The 24820-nt window shown below is 39.8% G+C and overlaps 7 non-coding genes across 7 annotated transcripts; all 7 read left to right on the top strand.

Moving 5' to 3' along the window:
• The first annotated feature begins 2085 nt into the window (after positions 1-2085).
• On the top strand, positions 2086-2158 carry trnah-aug. Its single transcript has one exon. It is a non-coding gene; the product is annotated as a tRNA-His (tRNA).
• Positions 2159-4751: 2593 nt separating this feature from the next.
• Positions 4752-4824, top strand: trnar-acg. The gene has a single exon. It is a non-coding gene; the product is annotated as a tRNA-Arg (tRNA).
• Positions 4825-5609: 785 nt separating this feature from the next.
• trnae-uuc lies at positions 5610-5681 on the top strand. The gene has a single exon. It is a non-coding gene; the product is annotated as a tRNA-Glu (tRNA).
• A 1246-nt stretch (positions 5682-6927) lies between these two features.
• Positions 6928-6999, top strand: trnae-uuc. Its single transcript has one exon. It is a non-coding gene; the product is annotated as a tRNA-Glu (tRNA).
• A 6866-nt stretch (positions 7000-13865) lies between these two features.
• On the top strand, positions 13866-13937 carry trnae-uuc. The gene has a single exon. It is a non-coding gene; the product is annotated as a tRNA-Glu (tRNA).
• Positions 13938-23871: 9934 nt separating this feature from the next.
• On the top strand, positions 23872-23944 carry trnar-acg. Its single transcript has one exon. It is a non-coding gene; the product is annotated as a tRNA-Arg (tRNA).
• A 586-nt stretch (positions 23945-24530) lies between these two features.
• Positions 24531-24603, top strand: trnar-acg. Its single transcript has one exon. It is a non-coding gene; the product is annotated as a tRNA-Arg (tRNA).
• Positions 24604-24820: the final 217 nt, after the last annotated feature.

Below are 24820 nucleotides of genomic sequence, written 5' to 3'. Positions count from 1 at the left end.
AACAGATGCAGCAGTTTCTCACAACACAACAATATTCCCTCATCAACAGGAAATGTGACATGTTATGTAGATTCAAATTATACAATTATTTTTAAACGTTGAATACACTTCATGGCTGCATTTCTTGCTCTGCAGTAAAATGCATGCAACAACAGGAGGATCAAATTAAGATATGCATCTGAAACAGAAAACCAAGGAACCTTGTTGTTGACAGACGCCATGACTGTGTACACTGGTCTAGCTGTGACCTGACTTCAGCTTAGACGTGGGGCCAGTGGCGCAATGGATAATGTGTCTGACTACGGATCAGAAGATTCTAGGTTCGACTCCTGGCTGGCTCAATACTTTATTTAATTGACTGAAATCAAGCTGGGAATGATACTGTATACCTTTCTGTGCTTCTGGCTGTTCTCACTTCAAACACATTATAGATGGATTTCATCTGGACATTCCCCAACATCTCTGAGAAAAAAAGATGTAGTTTTTGAATCCAACAGGCATAATGTCAACATTTAAAGATTTGTCTGTGATGTGTATTTTAAGTATATGTCTTCCCATTTGGTCTAGCTGTTAGGATTCCTCGTTTTCAAGCAGGTGGCCCTGGTTCAACTCCCGTTATGGGAAAGACTATCTTGTCGTTAGGTACTCACTTGTGTAACAACAGATGCAGCAGTTTCTCACAACACAACAATATTCCCACAGGAAATGTGACATGTTATGTAGATTCAAATTATACAAAGCTTTTTAAACGTTGAATAGGATTCCTGGTTTCACCCAGGTGGCCTAGGATCAACTCCCGGTATAAGAAAGAATAACTTGTCGTTAGGTACGCACTTGTGTAACAACAGATGCAGCAGTTTCAACCACCTGAACCACTGCCTGTTCACCCCGCTATCATCCAGAAGGCGAGGTCAGTACAGGTGCATCAAAGCTGGGACCGAGAGACTGAAAAACAGCTTCTATCTCAAGGCCATCAGACTGTTAAACAGCCACCACTAACATTGAGTGGCTGCTGCCAACACACTGTAATTGACACTGACCCAACTCCAGCCATTTTAATAATGGGAATTGATGGGAAATGATGTAAATATATCACTAGCCACTTTAAACAATGCTACCTTATATAATGTTACTTACCCTACATTATTCATCTCATATGCATATGTATATACTGTACTCTACATCATCGACTGCATCCTTATGTAACACATGTATCACTAGCCACTTTAACTATGCCACTTTGTTTACTTTGTCTACACACTCATCTCATATGTATATACTGTACTCGATACCATCTACTGTATGCTGCTCTGTACCATCACTCATTCATATATCCTTATGTACATGTTCCTTATCCCCTTACACTGTGTATAAGACAGTAGTTTTGGAATTGTTAGTTAGATTACTTGTTGGTTATCACTGCATTGTCGGAACTAGAAGCACAAGCATTTCGCTACACTCGCATTAACATCTGCTAACCATGTGTATGTGACAAATAAAATTTGATTTGATTTGATTTGAATGGATAACGTGTCTGACTACGGATCAGAAGATTCTAGGTTCGACTCTGGCTGGCTCAATACTTTGTTTAAGTGACTGAAATCAAGCAGGGAATGATACTGTATTAAAAAAGATGTAGCTTTTAAATCAAACAGGCATAATGTCAACATTTAAAGATTTGTCTGTGATGTGTATTTTAAGTATGTGTCTTCCCATATGGTCTAGCGGTTAGGATTCCTTCTTTTCAACCAGGTGGCCCGGGTTCAACTCCCGGTATGGGAAAGAATATCTTGTCATTAGGTACCCACTTGTGTAACAACAGATGCAGCAGTTTCTCACAACACAACAATATTCCCTCAGCAACAGGAAATGTGACTTGTTATGTAGATTCAAATTATACAAGGCTTTTTAAACGTTGAATACACTTCATGGCTGCATTTCTTGCTCTGCAGTAAAATTCATGCAACAACAGGAGGATCAAATTAAGATATGCATCTGAAACAGAAAACCAAGGAACCTTGTTGTTGACAGATGCTATGACTGTGTACACTGGTCTAGCTGTGACCTGACTTCAGCTTAGACGTGGTGCCAGTGGCGCAATGGATAACGTGTCTGACTATGGATCAGAAGATTCTAGGTTCGACTCCTGGCTGGCTCAATACTTTGTTTAATTGACTGAAATCAAGCAGGGAATGATACTGTATACCTTTCAGTGCTTCTGGCTGTTCTCACTTCAAAACACATTTTAGACGGATTTCATCTGGACATTCCCCAACATCTCTGAGAAAAAAGATGTAGCATTTAATTCCAACAGGCATAATGTCAACATTTAAAGATTTGTCTGTGATGTGTATTTTAAGTTTTTGTCTTCCCATATGGTCTAGCGGTTAGGATTCCTGGTTTTCACACAGGTGGCCTGGGTTCGACTCCCGGTATGGGAAAGAATATCTTTTCGTTAGGTACCCACTTGTGTAACAACAGATGCAGCAGTTTCACACAACACAACAATATTCCCTCATCAACAGGAAATGTGACATGTTATGTAGATTCAAATTATATACGTTTTTTTAAACGTTGAATACACTTCATGGCTGCATTTCTTGCTCTGCAGTAAAATTCATGCAACAACAGGAGGATCAAATTAAGATATGCATCTGAAACAGAAAACCAAGGAACCTTGTTGTTGACAGGCGCCATGACTGTGTACACTGGTCTAGCTGTGACCTGACTTCAGCTTAGACGTGGGGCCAGTGGCGCAATGGATAATGTGTCTGACTACGGATTAGAAGTTTCTAGGTTTGACTCCTGGCTGGCTCAATACTTTATTTAATTGACTGAAATCAAGCTGGGAATGATACTGTATACCTTTCTGTGTTTCTGGCTGTTCTCACTTCAAACACATTATAGATGGATTTCATCTGGACATTCCCCAACATCTCTGAGAAAAAAAGATGTAGTTTTTGAATCCAACAGGCATAATGTCAACATTTAAAGATTTGTCTGTGATGTGTATTTTAAGTATGTGTCTTCCCATATGGTCTAGCGGTTAGGATTTCTGGTTTTCACCCAGGTGGCCTGGGTTCAACTCCCGGTATGGGAAAGAATATATTTTTGTTATGTTACCCACTTGTGTAACAACAGATGCAGCAGTTTCTCACAACACAACAATATTCCCTCAGCAACAGGAAATGTGACTTGTTATGCAGATTCAAATTATATAAGGCTTTTTAAACGTTGAATACACTTCATGGCTGCATTTCTTGCTCTGCAGTAAAATTCATGCAACAACAGGAGGATCAAATTAAGATATGCATCTGAAACAGAAAACCAAGGAACCTTGTTGTCGACAGACTGTGTACACTGGTCTAGCTGTGACCTGACTTAAGCTTAGACGTGGGGCCAGTGGCGCAATGGATAATGTGTCTGACTAGGGATCAGAAGATTCTAGGATCTACTCCTGGCTGACTCAATACTTTATTTAATTGAATGAAATCAAGCTGGGAATGATACTGTATACCTTTCTGTGCTTCTGGCTGTTCTCACTTCAAACACATTATAGATGGATTTCATCTGGACATTCCCCAACATCTCTGAGAAAAAAATATGTAGTTTTTGAATCCAACAGGCATAATGTCAACATTTAAAGATTTGTCTGTGATGTGTATTTTAATTATGTGTCTTCCCATATGGTCTAGCGGTTAGGATTCCTGGTTTTCACCCAGGTGGCCTGGGTTCAACTCCCGGTATGGGAAAGAATATATTTTTGTTATGTTACCCACTTGTGTAACAACAGATGCAGCAGTTTCTCACAACACAACAATATTCCCTCAGCAACAGGAAATGTGACTTGTTATGTAGATTCAAATTATATAAGTCTTTTTAAACGTTGAATACACTTCATGGCTGCATTTCTTGCTCTGCAGTAAAATTCAAGCAACAACAGGAGGATCAAATTAAGATATGCATCTGAAACAGAAAACCATCACTCATTCATATATCCTTATGTACATGTTCCTTATCCCCTTACACTGTGTATAAGACAGTAGTTTTGGAATTGTTAGTTAGATTACTTGTTGGTTATCACTGCATTGTCGGAACTAGAAGCACAAGCATTTTGCTACACTCGCATTAACATCTGCTAACCATGTGTATGTGACAAATAAAATTTGATTTGATTTGATTTGAATGGATAACGTGTCTGACTACGGATCAGAAGATTCTAGGTTTGACTCCTGGCTGGCTCAATACTTTGTTTAATTGACTGAAATCAAGCAGGGAATGATACTGTATTAAAAAAAGATGTAGCTTTTAAATCAAACAGGCATAATGTCAACATTTAAAGATTTGACTGTGATGTGTATTTTAAGTATGTTTCTTCCCATATGGTCTAGCGGTAAGGATTCCTGGTTTTCACCCAGGTGGCCAGGTTTCAATTCCCGGTATGGGAAAGAATATATTGTCGTTAGGTACGTACTTGTGTAACAACAGATGCAGCAGTTTCTCACAACACAACAATATTCCCTCAGCAACAGGAAATGTGACTTGTTATGTAGATTCAAATTATACATGGCTTTTTAAACGTTGAATACACTTCATGGCTGCATTTCTTGCTCTGCAGTAAAATTCATGCAACAACAGGAGGATCAAATTAAGATATGCATCTGAAACAGAAAACCAAGGAACCTTGTTGTTGACAGACGCCATGACTGTGTACACTAGTCTAGCTGTGACCTGACTTCAGCTTAGACGTGGGGCCAGTGGCGCAATGGATAACGTGTCTGACTACGGATCAGAAGATTCTAGGTTCGACTCCTGGCTGGCTCAAAACTTTGTGTAATTGACTGAAATCAAGCAGGGAATGATACTGTATTAAAAAGATGTAGCTTTTAAATCAAACAGGCATAATGTCAACATTTAAAGATTTGTCTGTGATGTGTATTTTAAGTATGTGTCTTCCCGTATGGTCTAGCGGATAGGATTCCGTGTTTTCACCCAGGTGGCCCGGGTTCAACTCCTGATATGGGAAAGAATATATTTTTGTTAGGTAACCACTTGTGTAACAACAGATGCAGCAGTTTCACACAACACAACAATATTCCCTCATCAACAGGAAATGTGACATGTTATGTAGATTCAAATTATATACGTTTTTTTAAACGTTGAATACACTTCATGGCTGCATTTCTTGCTCTGCAGTAAAATTCATGCAACAACAGTAGGATCAAATTAAGATATGCATCTGAAACAGAAAACCAAGGAACCTTGTTGTTGACAGACGCCATGACTGTGTACACTGGTCTAGCTGTGACCTGACTTCAGTTTAGACGTGGGGCCAGTGGCGCAATGGATAATGTTTCTGACTACGGATCAGAAGATTCTAGGTTCAACTCCTGGCTTGCTCAATACTTTATTTAATTGACTGAAATCAAGCTGGGAATGATACTGTATACCTTTCAGTGCTTTTGGCTGTTCTCACTTCAAACACATTTTAGACGGATTTCATCTGGACATTCCCCAACATCTCTGAGGAAAAAAGATGTCGCTTTTAAATCCAACAGGCATGATGTCAACATTTAAAGATTTGTCTGTGATGTGTATTTTAAGTGTCTTCCCATATGGTCTAGCGGTTAGGATTCCTGGTTTTCACCCAGGTGGCCCGGGTTCAACTCCCGGTATGGGAAAGATCATCTTATCGTTAGGTACTCATTTGTGTAACAACAGATGCAGCAGTTTCACACAACACAACAATATTGCCTCAGCAACAGGAAATGTGACTTGTTATGTAGATTCAAATTATATAAGGCTTTTTAAACGTTGAATACACTTCATGGCTGCATTTCTTGCTCTGCAGTAAAATTCATGCAACAACAGGAGGATCAAATTAAGATATGCATCTGAAACAGAAAACCAAGGAACCTTGTTGTTGACAGACGCCATGACTGTGTACACTGGTCTAGCTATGACCTGACTTCAGCTTAGACGTGGTGCCAGTGGCGAAATGGATAACGTGTCTGACTACAGATCAGAAGATTCTAGGTTCGACTCCTGGCTGGCTCAATACTTTATTTAATTGACTGAAATCAAGCTGGGAATGATACTGTATACCTTTCAGTGCTTCTGGCTGTTCTCACTTTAAACACATTTTAGACGGATTTCATCTGGACATTCCCCAACATCTCTGAGAAAAAAAAGATGTAGTTTTTGAATCCAACAGGCATAATGTCAACATTTAAAGATTTGTCTGTGATGTGTATTTTAAGTATTTGTCTTCCCATATGGTCTAGCGGTTAGGATTCCTGGTTTTCACCCAGGTGGCCCGTGTTCAACTCCCGGTATGGGAAAGAATAACTTGTCATTAGGTACGCACTTGTGTAACAACAGATGCAGTACTTTCACACAACACAACAATATTCACTCAGCAACAGGAAATGTGACATGTTATGTAGATTCATATTGTATAACTTTTTTTAAACGTTGAATACACTTCATGGCTGCATTTCTTGCTCTGCAGTAAAATTCATGCAACAACAGGAGGATCAAATTAACATATGCATCTGAAACAGAAAACCAAGGAACCTTGTTTTTGACAGATGCTATGACTGTGTACACTGGTCTAGCTGTGACCTGACTTTAGCTTAGATGTGGGGCCAGTGGCGCAATGGATAATGTGTCTGACTACGGATCAGAAGATTCTAGGTTCGACTCCTGGCTGGCTCAATACTTTGTTTAATTGACTGAAATCAAGCTCGGAATGATACTGTATATCTTTCAGTGCTTCTGGCTGTTCTCACTTTAAACACATTTTAGATGGATTTCATCTGGACATTCCCCAACATCTCTGAGAAAAAAGATGTAGTTTTTGAATCCAACAGGCATAATGTCAACATTTAAAGATTTGTCTGTGATGTGTATTTTAAGTATGTGTCTTCCCATATGGTCTAGCGGTTAGGATTCCTGGTTTTCACCCAGGTGGCCCGGGTTCAACTCCCGGTATGGGAAAGAATAACTCATCGTTAGGTACCCACTTGTGTAACAACATATGCAGCAGTTTCACACAACACAACAATATTCCCCCAGCAACCGGAAATGTAACATGTTATGTAGATTCAAATTATACAAAGCTTTTTAAACGTTGAATAAACTTCATGGCTGCATTTCTTGCTCTGCAGTAAAATTAATGCAACAACAGGAGGATCAAATTAAGATATGCATCTGAAACAGAAAACCAAGGAACCTTGTTTTTGACAGACGCTATGACTGTGTAAACTGGTCTAGCTGTGACCTGACTTCAACTTAGACGTGGTGCCAGTGGCGCAATGGATAATGTGTCTGACTACAGAGCAGAACAATCAATGTTCGACTCCTGGCTGGCTCAATACTTTGTTTAATTGACTGAAATCAAGCTGGGAATGATACTGTATACCTTTCAGTGCTTTTGGCTGTTCTCACTTCAAACACATTTTAGACGGATTTCATCTGGACATTCCCCAACATCTCTGAGAAAAAAAGATGTAGCTTTTAAATCCAACAGGCATGATGTCAACATTTAAAGATTTGTCTGTGATGTGTATTTTAAGTATATGTCTTCCCATATGGTCTAGCGGTTAGGATTCCTGGTTTTCACCCAGGTGGCACGTGTTCAACTCCCGGTATGGGAAAGAATATATTTTCGTTAGGTACCCACTTGTGTAACAACATATGCAGCAGTTTCACACAACACAACAATATTCCCTCAGCAACAAGAAATGTGACATGTTATGTATATTCAAATTACACAAAGCTTTTTAAACGTTGAATAAACTTCATGGCTGCATTTCTTGCTCTGCAGTAAAATTCATGCAACAACAGGAGGATCAAATTAAGATATGCATCTGAAACAGAAAACCAAGGAACCTTGTTATTGACAGACGCTACACTGGTCTAGCTGTGACCTGACTTCAGCTTAAATGTGTGGCCATTGGAGCAATGGATAAAGTGTCTGACTACGGATCAGAAGATTCTAGGTTCAACTCCTGGCTGGCTCAATACTTTATTGAATTGACCAAAATCAATTTATTTAATTGACCGAAATCATCTGGACATTCCCCAACATCTCTGAGAAAAAAAGATGTCGCTTTTCAATCCAACAGGCATAATGTCAACATTTAAAGATTTGTCTGTGATGTGTATTTTTCAGTATGTGTCTTCCCATATGGTCTAGCGGTTAGGATTCCTGGTTTTCGCCCGGGTTCAACTCCCGTTATGGGAAAGAATATATTTTCGTAGGGTATCCACTTGTGTAACAACAGATGCAGCAGTTTCTCACAACACAACAATATTCCCTCAGCAACAGGAAATGTGACATGTTATGTAGATTCAAATTATACAAGGGTTTTTAAACGTTGAATACACTTCATGGCTGCATTTCTTGCTCTGCAGTAAAATTAATGCAACAACAGGAGGATCAAATTAAGATATGCATCTGAAACAGAAAACCAAGGAACCTTGTTTTTGACAGACGCTATGACTGTGTAAACTGGTCTAGCTGTGACCTGACTTCAACTTAGACGTGGTGCCAGTGGCGCAATGGATAATGTGTCTGACTACAGAGCAGAACAATCAATGTTCGACTCCTGGCTGGCTCAATACTTTGTTTAATTGACTGAAATCAAGCTGGGAATTATACTGTATACCTTTCAGTGCTTTTGGCTGTTCTCACTTCAAACACATTTTAGACGGATTTCATCTGGACATTCCCCAACATCTCTGAGAAAAAAAGATGTAGCTTTTAAATCCAACAGGCATGATGTCAACATTTAAAGATTTGTCTGTGATGTGTATTTTAAGTATATGTCTTCCCATATGGTCTAGAGGTTAGGATTCCTGGTTTTCACCCAGGTGGCACGTGTTCAACTCCCGGTATGGGAAAGAATATATTTTCGTTAGGTACCCACTTGTGTAACAACATATGCAGCAGTTTCACACAACACAACAATATTCCCTCAGCAACAAGAAATGTGACATGTTATGTATATTCAAATTACACAAAGCTTTTTAAACGTTGAATAAACTTCATGGCTGCATTTCTTGCTCTGCAGTAAAATTCATGCAACAACAGGAGGATCAAATTAAGATATGCATCTGAAACAGAAAACCAAGGAACCTTGTTATTGACAGACGCTACACTGGTCTAGCTGTGACCTGACTTCGGCTTAAATGTGTGGCCATTGGCGCAATGGATAAAGTGTCTGACTACGGATCAGAAGATTCTAGGTTCAACTCCTGGCTGGCTCAATACTTTATTGAATTGACCAAAATCAATTTATTGAATTGACCGAAATCATCTGGACATTCCCCAACATCTCTGAGAAAAAAAGATGTCGCTTTTCAATCCAACAGGCATAATGTCAACATTTAAAGATTTGTCTGTGATGTGTATTTTTCAGTATGTGTCTTCCCATATGGTCTAGCGGTTAGGATTCCTGGTTTTCGCCCGGGTTCAACTCCCGTTATGGGAAAGAATATATTTTCGTAGGGTATCCACTTGTGTAACAACAGATGCAGCAGTTTCTCACAACACAACAATATTCCCTCAGCAACAGGAAATGTGACATGTTATGCAGATTCAAATTATACAAGGGTTTTTAAACGTTGAATACACTTCATGGCTGCATTTCTTGCTCTGCAGTAAAATTCATGCAACAACAGGAGGATCAAATTAAGATATGCATCTGAAAATGAAAACCAAGGAACCTTGTTTTTGACAGACGCTATGACTGTGTACACTGGTCTAGCTGTGACCTGACTTCAGCTTAGTCGTTGGGCCAGTGTCGCAATGGATAACATGTCTGACTACGGACCCGAAGATTCTAGGTTCGACTCCTGGCTGGCTCAATACTTTGTTTAATTGACTGAAATCAAGCTGGGAATGATACTGTATACAGGCATAATGTCAACATTTAAAGATTTGACTGTGATGTGTATTTTAAGTATGTTTCTTCCCATATGGTCTAGCGGTAAGGATTCCTGGTTTTCACCCAGGTGGCCAGGTTTCAATTCCCGGTATGGGAAAGAATATATTGTCGTTAGGTACGTACTTGTGTAACAACAGATGCAGCAGTTTCTCACAACACAACAATATTCCCTCAGCAACAGGAAATGTGACTTGTTATGTAGATTCAAATTATACATGGCTTTTTAAACGTTGAATACACTTCATGGCTGCATTTCTTGCTCTGCAGTAAAATTCATGCAACAACAGGAGGATCAAATTAAGATATGCATCTGAAACAGAAAACCAAGGAACCTTGTTTTTGACAGACGCTATGACTGTGTAAACTCGTCTAGCTGTGACCTGACTTCAACTTAGACGTGGTGCCAGTGGCGCAATGGATAATGTGTCTAATTCAGAGCAGAACATTCAAGGTTCGACAGCCTGGCTGCCTCAATAGTTTATTTAATTGACTGAAATCAAGCTGGGAATGATACTGTATAGCTTTCAGTGCTTGTGGCTGTTCTCACTTCAAACTCATTTTAGACGGATTTCATCTGGACATTCCCCATCACCTCTGAGAAAAAAAATGTAGCTTTTGAATCCAACAGGCATAATGTCATCATTTAAAGATTTGTCTGTGATGTGTATTTTAAGTATGTGTCTTCCCATATGGTCTAGCGGTTAGGATTCCTGGTTTTCACACAGGTGGCCTGGGTTCAACTCCCGGTATGGGAAAGAATATATTTTTGTTATGTTACCCACTTGTGTAACAACAGATGCAGCAGTTTCTCACAACACAACAATATTCCCTCAGCAACAGGAAATGTGACTTGTTATGCAGATTCAAATTATACAAAGCTTTTTAAACGTTGAATAAACTTCATGGCTGCATTTCTTGCTCTGCAGTAAAATTCATGCAACAACAGGAGGATCAAATTAAGATATGCATCTGAAACAGAAAACCAAGGAACCTTGTTTTTGACAGACGCTATGACTGTATAAACTGGTCTAGCTGTGACCTGACTTCAACTTAGACGTGGTGCCAGTGGCGCAATGGATAATGTGTCTAATTACAGAGCAGAACATTCAAGGTTCAACAGCCTGGCTGCCTCAATAGTTTATTTAATTGACTGAAATCAAGCTGGGAATGATACTGTATAGCTTTCAGTGCTTGTGGCTGTTCTCACTTCAAACTCATTTTAGACGGATTTCATCTGGACATTCCCCATCACCTGTGAGAAAAAAAATGTAGCTTTTGAATCCAACAGGCATAATGTCAACATTTAAAGATTTGTCTGTGATGTGTATTTTAAGTATGTGTCTTCCCATATGGTCTAGCAGTTAGGATTCCTGGTTTTCACCCAGGTTGCCTGGGTTCAACTCCCGGTATGGGAAAGAATATCTTGTCGTTAGGTACGCACTTGTGTAACAACAGATGCAGCAGTTTCTCACAACACAAAAATATTCGCTCAGGAAATGTGACATGTTATGTAGATTCAAATTATACAAGGCTTTTTAAACGTTAAATACACTTCATGGTTGCATTTCTTGCTCTGCAGTAAAATTCATGCAACAACAGGAGGATCAAATTAAGATATGCATCTGAAACAGAAAACCAAGGAACCTTGTTGTTGACAGACGCTATGACTGTGTACATTTGTCTAGCTGTGACCTGACTTCAGCTTAGACGTGGTGCCAGTGAGGGTAGGCAACAACATCTCCTCCCCCGCTGATCCTCAACACGGGGCCCCACAAGGGTGCGTTCTGAGCCCTCTCCTGTACTCCCTGTTCACCCACGACTGCGTGGCCATGCACGCCTCCAACTCAATCATCAAGTTTGCGGACGACACAACAGTGGTAGGCTTGATTACCAACAACGACGAGACGGCCTACAGGGAGGAGGTGAGGGCCCTCGGAGTGTGGTGTCAGGAAAATAACCTCACACTCAACGTCAACAAAACTAAGGAGATGATTGTGGACTTCAGGAAACAGCAGAGGGAACACCCCCTATCCACATCGATGGAACAGTAGTGGAGAGGGTAGCTAGTTTTAAGTTCCTCGGCATACACATCACAGACAAACTGAATTGGTCCACTCACACTGACAGCGTCGTGAAGAAGTGCAGCGCCTATTCAACCTCAGGAGGCTGAAGAAATTCGGCTTGTCACCAAAAGCACTCACAAACTTCTACAGATGCACAATCGAGAGCATCCTGGCGGGCTGTATCACCGCCTGGTACGGCAACTTCTCCGCCCTCAACCGTAAGGCTCTCCAGAGGGTAGTGAGGACTGCACAACGCATCACCGGGGCAAACTACCTGCCCTCCAGGACACCTACACCACCCGTTGTTACAGGAAGGCCATAAAGATCATCAAGGACATCAACCACCCGAACCACTGCCTGTTCACCCCGCTATCATCCAGAAGGCGAGGTCAGTACAGGTGCATCAAAGCTGGGACCGAGAGACTGAAAAACAGCTTCTATCTCAAGGCCATCAGACTGTTAAACAGCCACCACTAACATTGAGTGGCTGCTGCCAACACACTGTCATTGACGCTGACCCAACTCCAGCCATTTTAATAATGGGAATTGATGGGAAATGATGTAAATATATCACTAGCCACTTTAAACAATGCTACCTTATATAATGTTACTTACCCTACATTATTCATCTCATATGCATATGTATATACTGTACTCTACATCATCGACTGCATCCTTATGTAACACATGTATCACTAGCCACTTTAACTATGCCACTTTGTTTACTTTGTCTACACACTCATCTCATATGTATATACTGTACTCGATACCATCTACTGTATGCTGCTCTGTACCATCACTCATTCATATATCCTTATGTACATGTTCCTTATCCCCTTACACTGTGTATAAGACAATAGTTTTGGAATTGTTAGTTAGATTACTTGTTGGTTATCACTGCATTGTCGGAACTAGAAGCACAAGCATTTCGCTACACTCGCATTAACATCTGCTAACCATGTGTATGTGACAAATAAAATTTGATTTGATTTGATTTGAATGGATAACGTGTCTGACTACGGATCAGAAGATTCTAGGTTCGACTCCTGGCTGGCTCAATACTTTGTTTAATTGACTGAAATCAAGCAGGGAATGATACTGTATTAAAAAAGATGTAGCTTTTAAATCCAACAGGCATGATGTCAACATTTAAAGATTTGTCTGTGATGTGTATTTTAAGTATGTGTCTTCCCATATGGTCTAGCGGTTAGGATTCCTGGTTTTCACCCAGGTGGCCTGGGTTCAACTCCCGGTATGGGAAAGAATATATTTTTGTTATGTTACCCACTTGTGTAACAACAGATGCAGCAGTTTCTCACAACACAACAATATTCCCTCAGCAACAGGAAATGTGACTTGTTATGTAGATTCAAATTATACAAAGCTTTTTAAACGTTGAATACACTTCATGGCTGCATTTCTTGCTCTGCAGTAAAATTCATGCAACAACAGGAGGATCAAATTAAGATATGCATCTGAAACAGAAAACCAAGGAACCTTTTTGTTGACAGACGCCATGACTGTGTACACTGTTCTAGCTGTGACCTGACTTCAGCTTAGACGTGTGGCCAGTGGTGAAATGGATAACGTGTCTGACTACTGATCAGAAGATTCTAAGTTTGACTCCTGGCTGGTTCAATACTTTATTTAATTGACTGCAATCAAGCTGGGAATGATACTGTATACCTTTCTGTGCTTCTGGCTGTTCTCACTTCAAACACATTATAGATGGATTTCATCTGGACATTCCCCAACATCTCTGAGAAAAAAAGATGAAGTTTTTGAATCCAACAGGCATAATGTCAACATTTAAAGATGTGTCTGTGATGTGTATTTTAAGTATGTGTCTTCCCATATGGTCTAGCGGTTAGGATTCCTGGTTTTCACCCAGGTGGCCCGGGTTCAACTCCCGGTATGGGAAAGAATATATTTTTGTTATGTTACCCACTTGTGTAACAACAGATGCAGCAGTTTCTCAAAACACAACAATATTCCCTCAGCAACAGGAAATGTGACTTGTTATGTAGATTCAAATTATATAAGTCTTTTTAAACGTTGAATACACTTCATGGCTGCATTTCTTGCTCTGCAGTAAAATTCATGCAACAACAGGAGGATCAAATTAAGATATGCATCTGAAACAGAAAACCAAGGAACCTTGTTGTCGACAGACTGTGTACACTGGTCTAGCTGTGACCTGACTTCAGCTTAGATGTGGGGCCAGTGGCGCAATGGATAATGTGTCTGACTACGGATCAGAAGATTCAAGGTTTGACTCCTGTAGATTCAAATTATACAAAGCTTTTTAAACGTTGAATACACTTCATGGCTGCATTTCTTGCTCTGCAGTAAAATTCATGCAACAACAGGAGGATCAAATTAAGATATGCATCTGAAACAGAAAACCAAGGAACCTTGTTGTTGACAGACGCCATGACTGTGTACACTGGTCTAGCTGTGACCTGACTTCAGCTTAGATGTGGGGCCAGTGGCGCAATGGATAATGTGTCTGACTACGGATTAGAAGTTTCTAGGTTTGACTCCTGGCTGGCTCAATACTTTATTTAATTGACTGAAATCAAGCTGGGAATGATACTGTATACCTTTCTGTGCTTCTGGCTGTTCTCACTTCAAACACATTATAGATGGATTTCATCTGGACATTCCCCAACATCTCTGAGAAAAAAAGATGTAGTTTTTGAATCCAACAGGCATAATGTCAACATTTAAAGATTTGTCTGTGATGTGTATTTTAAGTATGTGTCTTCCCATATGGTCTAGCGGTTAGGATTCCTGGTTTTCACCCAGGTGGCCTGGGTTCAACTCCCGGTATGGGAAAGAATATATTTTTGTTATGTTACCCACTTGTGTAACAACAGATGCAGCAGTTTCTCACAACACAACAATATTCCCTCAGCAACAGGAAATGTGACTTGTTATGCAGATTCAAATTATATAAGGCTTTTTAAACGTTGAATACACTTCATGGCTGCATTTCTTGCTCTGCAGTAAAATTCATGCAACAACAGGAGGATCAAATTAAGATATGCATTTGAAACAGAAAACCAAGGAACCTTGTCGACAGACTGTGTACACTGGTCTAGCTGTGACCTGACTTAAGCTTAGATGTGGGGCCAGTGGCGCAATGGATAATGTGTCTGACTACGGATTAGAAGTTTCTAGGTTTGACTCCTGGCTGGCTCAATACTTTATTTAATTGACTGAAATCAAGCTGGGAATGATACTGTATACCTTTCTGTGCTTCTGGCTGTTCTCACTTCAAACACATTATAGATGGATTTCATCTGGACATTCCCCAACATCTCTGAGAAAAAAAGATGTAGTTTTTGAATCCAACAGGCATAATGTCAACATTTAAAGATTTGTCTGTGATGTGTATTTTAAGTATGTGTCTTCCCATATGGTCTAGCGGTTAGGATTCCTGGTTTTCACCCAGGTGGCCTGGGTTCAACTCCCGGTATGGGAAAGAATATATTTTTGTTATGTTACCCACTTGTGTAACAACAGATGCAGCAGTTTCTCACAACACAACAATATTCCTCAGCAACAGGAAATGTGACTTGTTATGCAGATTCAAATTATATAAGGCTTTTTAAACGTTGAATACACTTCATGGCTGCATTTCTTGCTCTGCAGTAAAATTCATGCAACAACAGGAGGATCAAATTAAGATATGCATCTGAAACAGAAAACCAAGGAACCTTGTCGACAGACTGTGTACACTGGTCTAGCTGTGACCTGACTTAAGCTTAGATGTGGGGCCAGTGGCGCAATGGATAATGTGTCTGACTACGGATTAGAAGTTTCTAGGTTTGACTCCTGGCTGGCTCAATACTTTATTTAATTGACTGAAATCAAGCTGGGAATGATACTGTATACCTTTCTGTGCTTCTGGCTGTTCTCACTTCAAACACATTATAGATGGATTTCATCTGGACATTCCCCAACATCTCTGAGAAAAAAGATGTAGTTTTTGAATCCAACAGGCATAATGTCAACATTTAAAGATTTGTCTGTGATGTGTATTTTAAGTATGTGTCTTCCCATATGGTCTAGCGGTTAGGATTCCTGGTTTTCACCCAGGTGGCCTGGGTTCAACTCCCGGTATGGGAAAGAATATATTTTTGTTATGTTACCCACTTGTGTAACAACAGATGCAGCAGTTTCTCACAACACAACAATATTCCCTCAGCAACAGGAAATGTGACTTGTTATGCAGATTCAAATTATATAAGGCTTTTTAAACGTTGAATACACTTCATGGCTGCATTTCTTGCTCTGCAGTAAAATTCATGCAACAACAGGAGGATCAAATTAAGATATGCATCTGAAACAGAAAACCAAGGAACCTTGTCGACAGACTGTGTACACTGGTCTAGCTGTGACCTGACTTAAGCTTAGATGTGGGGCCAGTGGCGCAATGGATAACGTGTCTGACTAGGGATCAGAAGATTCTAGGATCTACTCCTGGCTGACTCAATACTTTATTTAATTGAATGAAATCAAGCTGGGAATGATACTGTATACCTTTCTGTGCTTCTGGCTGTTCTCACTTCAAACACATTATAGATGGATTTCATCTGGACATTCCCCAACATCTCTGAGAAAAAAGATGTAGTTCTTGAATCCAACAGGCATAATGTCAACATTTAAAGATTTGTCTGTGATGTGTATTTTAAGTATGTGTCTTCCCATATGGTCTAGCGGTTAGGATTCCTGGTTTTCACCCAGGTGGCCCGGATTCAACTCCTGGTATGGGAAAGAATATATTTTTGTTATGTTACCCACTTGTGTAACAACAGATGCAGCAGTTTCTCACAACACAACAATATTCCCTCAGCAACAGGAAATGTGACTTGTTATGTAGATTCAAATTATATAAGTCTTTTTAAACGTTGAATACACTTCATGGCTGCATTTCTTGCTCTGCAGTAAAATTCAAGCAACAACAGGAGGATCAAATTAAGATATGCATCTGAAACAGAAAACCATCACTCATTCATATATCCTTATGTACATGTTCCTTATCCCCTTACACTGTGTATAAGACAGTAGTTTTGGAATTGTTAGTTAGATTACTTGTTGGTTATCACTGCATTGTCGGAACTAGAAGCACAAGCATTTCGCTACACTCGCATTAACATCTGCAAACCATGTGTATGTGACAAATAAAATTGGATTTGATTTGATTTGAATGGATAACGTGTCTGACTACGGATCAGAAGATTCTAGGTTTGACTCCTGGCTGGCTCAATACTTTGTTTAATTGACTGAAATCAAGCAGGGAATGATACTGTATTAAAAAAAGATGTAGCTTTTAAATCAAACAGGCATAATGTCAACATTTAAAGATTTGTCTGTGATGTGTATTTTAAGTATGTGTCTTCCCATATGGTCTAGTGGTTAGGATTCCTTGTTTTCACCCAGGTGGCCTGGGTTCAACTCCTGATATGGGAAAGAATATCTTTTCGTTAGGTAACCACTTGTGTAACAACAGATGCAGCAGTTTCACACAACACAACAATATTCCCTCAGCAACAGGAAATGTGACATGTTATGTATATTCAAATTATACAAAGCTTTTTAAACGTTGAATAAACTTCATGGCTGCATTTCTTGCTCTGCAGTAAAATTCATGCAACAACAGGAGGATCAAATTAAGATATGCATCTGAAACAGAAAACCAAGGAACCTTGTTGTTGACAGACGCCAAGACTGTGTACACTGGTCTAGCTGTGACCTGACTTCAGCTTATACATGGGGTCAGTGGCGCAATGGATAACGTGTCTGACTACGGATCAGAAGATTCTAGGTTCGACTCCTGGCTGGCTCAATACTTTATTTAATTGACTGAAATCAAGCTGGGAATGATACTGTATAACTTTCAGTGCTTCTGGCTGTTCTCACTTCAAACACATTTTAGACGGATTTCATCTGGACATTCCCCAACATCTCTGAGAAGAAAGATGTAGTTTTTGAATCCAACAGGCATAATGTCAACATTTAAAGATTTGTCTGTGATGTGTATTTTATGTATATGTCTTCCCATATGGTCTAAGAGTTAGGATTCCTGGTTTTCACCCAGGTGGCCTGGGTTCGACTCCCAGTATGGGAAAGAATATATTTTCGTTAGGTACCCACTTGTGTAACAACAGATGCAGCAGTTTCACACAACACAACAATATTCCCTCATCAACAGGAAATGTGACATGTTATGTAGATTCAAATTATATACGTTTTTTAAAACGTTGAATACACTTCATGGCTGCATTTCTTGCTCTGCAGTAAAATTCATGCAACAACAGGAGGATCAAATTAAGATATGCATCTGAAACAGAAAACCAAGGAACCTTGTTGTCGACAGACTGTGTACACTGGTCTAGCTGTGACCTGACTTAAGCTTAGACGTGGGGCCAGTGGCGCAATGGATAACGTGTCTGACTAGGGATCAGAAGATTCTAGGATCTACTCCTGGCTGACTCAATACTTTATTTAATTGAATGAAATCAAGCTGGGAATGATACTGTATACCTTTCAGTGCTTCTGGCTGTTCTCACTTCAAACACATTATAGATGGATTTCATCTGGACATTCCCCAACATCTCTGAGAAAAAAGATGTAGTTTTTGAATCCAACAGGCATAATGTCAACATTTAAAGATTTGTCTGTGATGTGTATTTTAAGTATGTGTCTTCCCATATGGTCTAGCAGTTAGGATTCCTGGTTTTCACCCAGGTGGCCCGGGTTCAACTCCCGGTATGGGAAAGAATATATTTTTGTTATGTTACCCACTTGTGTAACAACAGATGCAGCAGTTTCTCACAACACAACAATATTCCCTCAGCAACAGGAAATGTGACTTGTTATGTAGATTCAAATTATACAAAGCTTTTTAAACGTTGAATACACTTCATGGCTGCATTTCTTGCTCTGCAGTAAAATTCATGCAACAACAGGAGGATCAAATTAAGATATGCATCTGAAACAGAAAACCAAGGAACCTTTTTGTTGACAGACGCCATGACTGTGTACACTGTTCTAGCTGTGACCTGACTTCAGCTTAGATGTGTGGCCAGTGGTGAAATGGATAACGTGTCTGACTACGGATCAGAAGATTCAAGGTTTGACTCCTGGCTGGTTCAATACTTTATTTAATTGACTGAAATCAAGCTGGGAATGATACTGTATACCTTTCAGTGCTTCTGGCTGTTCTCACTTCAAACACATTATAGATGGATTTCATCTGGACATTCCCCAACATCTCTGAGAAAAAAAGATGTAGTTTTTGAATCCAACAGGCATAATGTCAACATTTAAAGATGTGTCTGTGATGTGTATGTTAAGTATTTGTCTTCCCATATGGTCTAGCGGTTAGTATTCCTGGTTTTCACCCAGGTGGCCTGGGTTCAACTCCCGGTATGGGAAAGAATATATTTTTGTTATGTTACCCACTTGTGTAACAACAGATGCAGCAGTTTCTCACAACACAACAATATTCCCTCAGCAACAGGAAATGTGACTTGTTATGTAGATTCAAATTATATAAGTCTTTTTAAACGTTGAATACACTTCATGGCTGCATTTCTTGCTCTGCAGTAAAATTCATGCAACAACAGGAGGATCAAATTAAGATATGCATCTGAAACAGAAAACCAAGGAACCTTGCTGTCGACAGACTGTGTACACTGGTCTAGCTGTGACCTGACTTCAACTTAGATGTGGGGCCAGTGGCGCCATTGGCGCAATGCATAACGTGTCTGACTACGGATCAGAAGATTCAAGGTTTGACTCCTGGCTGGCTCAATACTTAAATTAATTGACTGAAATCAAGCTGGGAATGATACTGTATACCTTTCAGTGCTTCTGGCTGTTCTCACTTCAAACACACTTTAGACGGATTTCATCTGGACATTCCCCAACATCTCTGAGAAAAAAAGATGTGTCTTTTAAATCCAACAGGCATGATGTCAACATTTAAAGATTTGTCTGTGATGTGTATTTTAAGTATGTGTCTTCCCATATGGTCTAGCGGTTAGGATTCCTGGTTTTCACCCAGGTGGCCCAGGTACAACTCCCGGTATAGGAAAGAATAACTTGTCATTAGGTACGCACTTGTGTAACAACAGATGCAGTACTTTCACACAACACAACAATATTCCCTCAGCAACAGGAAATGTGACTTGTTATGTAGATTCAAATTATACAATTCTTTTTAAACGTTGAATACACTTCATGGCTGCATTTCTTGCTCTGCAGTAAAATTCATGCAACAACAGGAGGATCAAATTAAGATATGCATCTGAAACAGAAAACCAAGGAACCTTGTTGTTGACAGACGCCATGACTGTGTAAACTGGTCTAGCTTTGACCTGACTTCAGCTTAGACGTGGGGCCAGTGGAGCATTGGATAACGTGTCTGACTATGAATCAGAAGATTCTAGGTTCGACTCCTGGCTGGTTCAATACTTTGTTTAATTGACTGAAATCAAGCAGGGAATGATACTGTATACCTTTCAGTGCTTCTGGCTGTTCTCACTTCAAACACACTTTAGACGGATTTCATCTGGACATTCCCCAACATCTCTGGCAAAAAAGATGTTGCTTTTAAATCCAACAGGCATAATGCAAACATTTAAAGATTTGTCTGTGATGTGTATTTTAAGTATGTGTCTTCCCATATGGTCTAGCGGTTAGGATTCCTGGTTTTCACCCAGTTGGCCGGGTTCAACTCCCGGTATGGGAAATAATATATTTTCTTTAGGTACCCACTTGTGTAACAACAGATGCAGCAGTTTCTCACAACACAACAATATTCCCTCAGCAACAGGAAATGTGACTTGTTATGTAGATTAAAATTATACAAGGCTTTTTAAACGTTGAATAGACTTCATGGCTGCATTTCTTGCCCTGTAGTAAAATTCATGCAACAACAGGAGGATCAAATTAAAATATGCTTCTGAAACGGAAAACCTTGTTTTTGACAGACGCTGTGACTGTGTACACTGGTCTAGCTGTGACCTGACTTCAGCTTAGACGTGGGGCCAGTGGCACAATGGATAACGTGTCTGACTACAGATCAGAAGATTCTAGGTTCTACTCCTGGCTTGCTAAATATATGGTTTAATTGACTTAAATCAAGCTGTGAATGATACTGTATACCTTTCAGTGCTTCTGGCTGTTCTCACTTCAAACACATTTTAGACGGATTTCATCTGGACATTCCCCAACATCTCTGAGAAAAAAAAATGTAGTTTTTGAATCCAACAGGCATAATATCAACATTTAAAGATTTGTCTGTGATGTGTATTTTAAGTGTGTGTCTACCCATATGGTCTAGCGGTTAGGATTCCTGGTTTTCACCCAGGTGGCCCGGGTTCAACTCCCGGTATGGGAAAGAATATCTTGTCGTTAGGTACCCACTTGTGTAACAACAGATGCAGCAGTTTCTCACAACACAACAATATTCCCTCAGCAACAGGAAATGTGACATGTCATGTAGATTCAAATTATACAAGTCTTTTTAAACGTTGAATACACTTCATGGCTGCATTTCTTGCTCTGCAGTAAAATTCATGCAACAACAGGAGGATCAAATTAAGATATGCATCTTAAACAGAAAACCAAGTAAACTTGTTGTTGACAGACGCTATGACTGTGTACACTGTTCTAGCTGTGACCTGACTTCAGCTTAGATCTGGGGCCAGTGGTGCAATGGATAACGTGTCTGACTATGATTCAGAAGATTCTATGTTCGACTCCTGGCTAGCTCAGTACTTTTTTTAATTGACTGAAATCAAGCTGGGAATGATACTGTATACCTTTCAGTGCTTCTGGCTGTTCTCACTTCAAACACATTTTAGACGGATTTCATCTGGACATTCCCCAACATCTCTGAGAAAAAAAGATGTAGCTTTTAAATCCAACAGGCATAATGTTAACATTTAAAGACTTGTCTGTGATATGAATTTTTAAGTATGTGTCTTCCCTTATGGTCTAGCGGTTAGGATTCCTGGTTTTCACCCAGGTGGCCCGGGTTCAACTCCCGGTATGGGAAAGAATATATTTTCGTAGGGTATCCACTTGTGTATCAACAGATGCTTTTAAATCCAACAGGCATAATGTCAACATTTAAAGATTTGTCTGTGATGTGTATTTTAAGTATGTGTCTTCCCATATGGTCTAGCAGTTAGGATTCCTGGTTTTCACCCAGGTTGCCTGGGTTCAACTCCCGGTATGGGAAAGAATATCTTGTCGTTAGGTACGCACTTGTGTAACAACAGATGCAGCAGTTTCTCACAACACAACAATATTCGCTCAGGAAATGTGACATGTTATGTAGATTCAAATTATACAAGGCTTTTTAAACGTTGAATAGACTTCATGGCTGCATTTCTTGCTCTGCAGTAAAATTCATGCAACAACAGGAGGATCAAATTAAGATATGCATCTGAAACAGAAAACCAAGGAACCTTGTTGTTGACAGACGCCATGACTGTGAACACTGGTCTAGCTGTGACCTGACTTCAGCTTAGACGTTGGGCCAGTGGCGAAATGGATAACGTGTCTGACTACGGATCAGAAGATTCTAGGTTTTACTCCTGGCTGGCTCAATACTTTATTTAATTGACTGAAATCAAGCTGGGAATGATACTGTATACCTTTCAGTGCTTCTGGCTGTTGTCACTTCAAACACATTTCAGACGGATTTCATCTGGACATTCCCCAACATCTCTGAGAAAAAAAGATGTCGCTTTTAAATCCAACAGGCATAATGTCAACATTTAAAGATTTGTCTGTGATATGTATTTTAAGTTTTTGTCTTCCCATATGGTCTAGCGGTTAGGATTCCTGGTTTTCACCCAGGTGGTATGGGAAAGAATATCTTTTCGTAAGGTACCCACTTGTGTAACAACAGATGCAGCAGTTTCTCACAACACAACAATATTCCCTCAGCAACAGGAAATGTGACTTGTTATGTAGATTAAAATTATACAAGGCTTTTTAAACGTTGAATACACTTCATGGCTGCATTTCTTGCTCTGCAGTAAAATTCATGCAACAACAGGAGGATCAAATTAACATATGCATCTGAAACAGAAAACCAAGGAACCTTTTTGCTGACAGACGCCATGACTGTGTACACTGTTCTAGCTGTGATCTGACTTCAGCTTAGACGTGGGGCCAGTGGCGCAATGGATAACGTGTCTGACTACGGATCAGAAGATTCTAGGTTTGACTCTGGCTGGCTCAATACTTTATTTAATTGACTGAAATCAAGCTGGGAATGATACTGTATACCTTTCAGTGCTTCTGGCTGTTCTCACTTCAAACACATTTTAGACAGATTTCATCTGGACATTCCTCAACATCTCTGAGAAAAAAAGATGTAGTTTTTGAATCCAACAGGCATGATGTCAACATTTAAAGATTTGTCTGTGATGTGTATTTTAAGTATGTGTCTTCCCATATGGTCTAGCGGTTAGGATTCCTGGTTTTCACCCAGGTGGCCTGGGTTCAACTCCCGTATGGGAAAGAATAACTTGTCATTAGGTACGCACTTGTGTAACAACAGATGCAGTACTTTCACACAACACAACAATATTCACTCAGCAACAGGAAATGTGACATGTTATGTAGATTCATATTATATAATGTTTTTAAACGTTGAATACACTTCATGGCTGCATTTCTTGCTCTGCAGTAAAATTCATGCAACAACAGGAGGATCAAATTAAGATATGCATCTGAAACAGAAAACCAAGGAACCTTGTTGTTGACAGACGCCATGACTGTGTACACTGGTCTAGCTATGACCTGACTTCAGCTTAGACGTGGGGCCAGTGGCGCAATGGATAACGTGTCTGACTACGGATCAGAAGATTCTAGGTTCGACTCCTGGCTGGCTCAATACTTTATTTAATTGACTGAAATCAAGCTGGGAATGATACTGTATATCTTTCAGTGCTTCTGGCTGTTCTCACTTTAAACACATTTTAGATGGATTTCATCTGGACATTCCCCAACATCTCTGAGAAAAAAAGATGTAGTTTTTGAATCCAACAGGCATAATGTCAACATTTAAAGATTTGTCTGTGATGTGTATTTTAAGTATGTGTCTTCCCATATGGTCTAGAGGTTAGGATTCCTTGTTTTCACCGAGGTGGCCCGGGTTCAACTCCCGGTATGGGAAACAATAACTTGTCATTAGGTACGCACTTGTCTAACAACAGATGCAGTTCTTTCACACAACACAACCATATTCACTCAGCAACAGGAAATGTGACATGTTATGTAGATTCATATTATATAACATTTTTTAAACGTTGAATACACTTCATGGCTGCATTTCTTGCTCTGCAGTAAAATTCATGCAACAACAGGAGGATCAAATTAACATATGCATCTGAAACAGAAAGCCAAGGAACCTTGTTGTTGAGAGACGCTATGACTGTGTACACTGGTCTAGCTGTGACCTGACTTCGTTTTAGACGTGGGGCCAGTGGCGCAATGGATAACGTGTCTGACTACGGATCAGAAGATTCTAGGTTCGACTCCTGGCTGGCTCAATACTTTATTTAATTGACTGAAATCAAGCTCGGAACGATACTGTATATCTTTCAGTGCTTCTGGCTGTTCTCACTTTAAACACATTTTAGATGGATTTCATCTGGACATTCCCCAACATCCCTGAGAAAAAAGATGTAGTTTTTGAATCCAACAGGCATAATGTCAACATTTAAAGATTTGTCTGTGATGTGTATTTTAAGTATGTTTCTTCCCATA

The sequence above is a fragment of the Oncorhynchus gorbuscha genome, unplaced genomic scaffold, assembly GCF_021184085.1.
Source record: "Oncorhynchus gorbuscha isolate QuinsamMale2020 ecotype Even-year unplaced genomic scaffold, OgorEven_v1.0 Un_scaffold_2050, whole genome shotgun sequence".
In the NCBI taxonomy this organism is placed as follows: Eukaryota; Metazoa; Chordata; class Actinopteri; order Salmoniformes; family Salmonidae; genus Oncorhynchus; species Oncorhynchus gorbuscha.
This window is presented reverse-complemented; position numbering and strand designations above follow the sequence as displayed.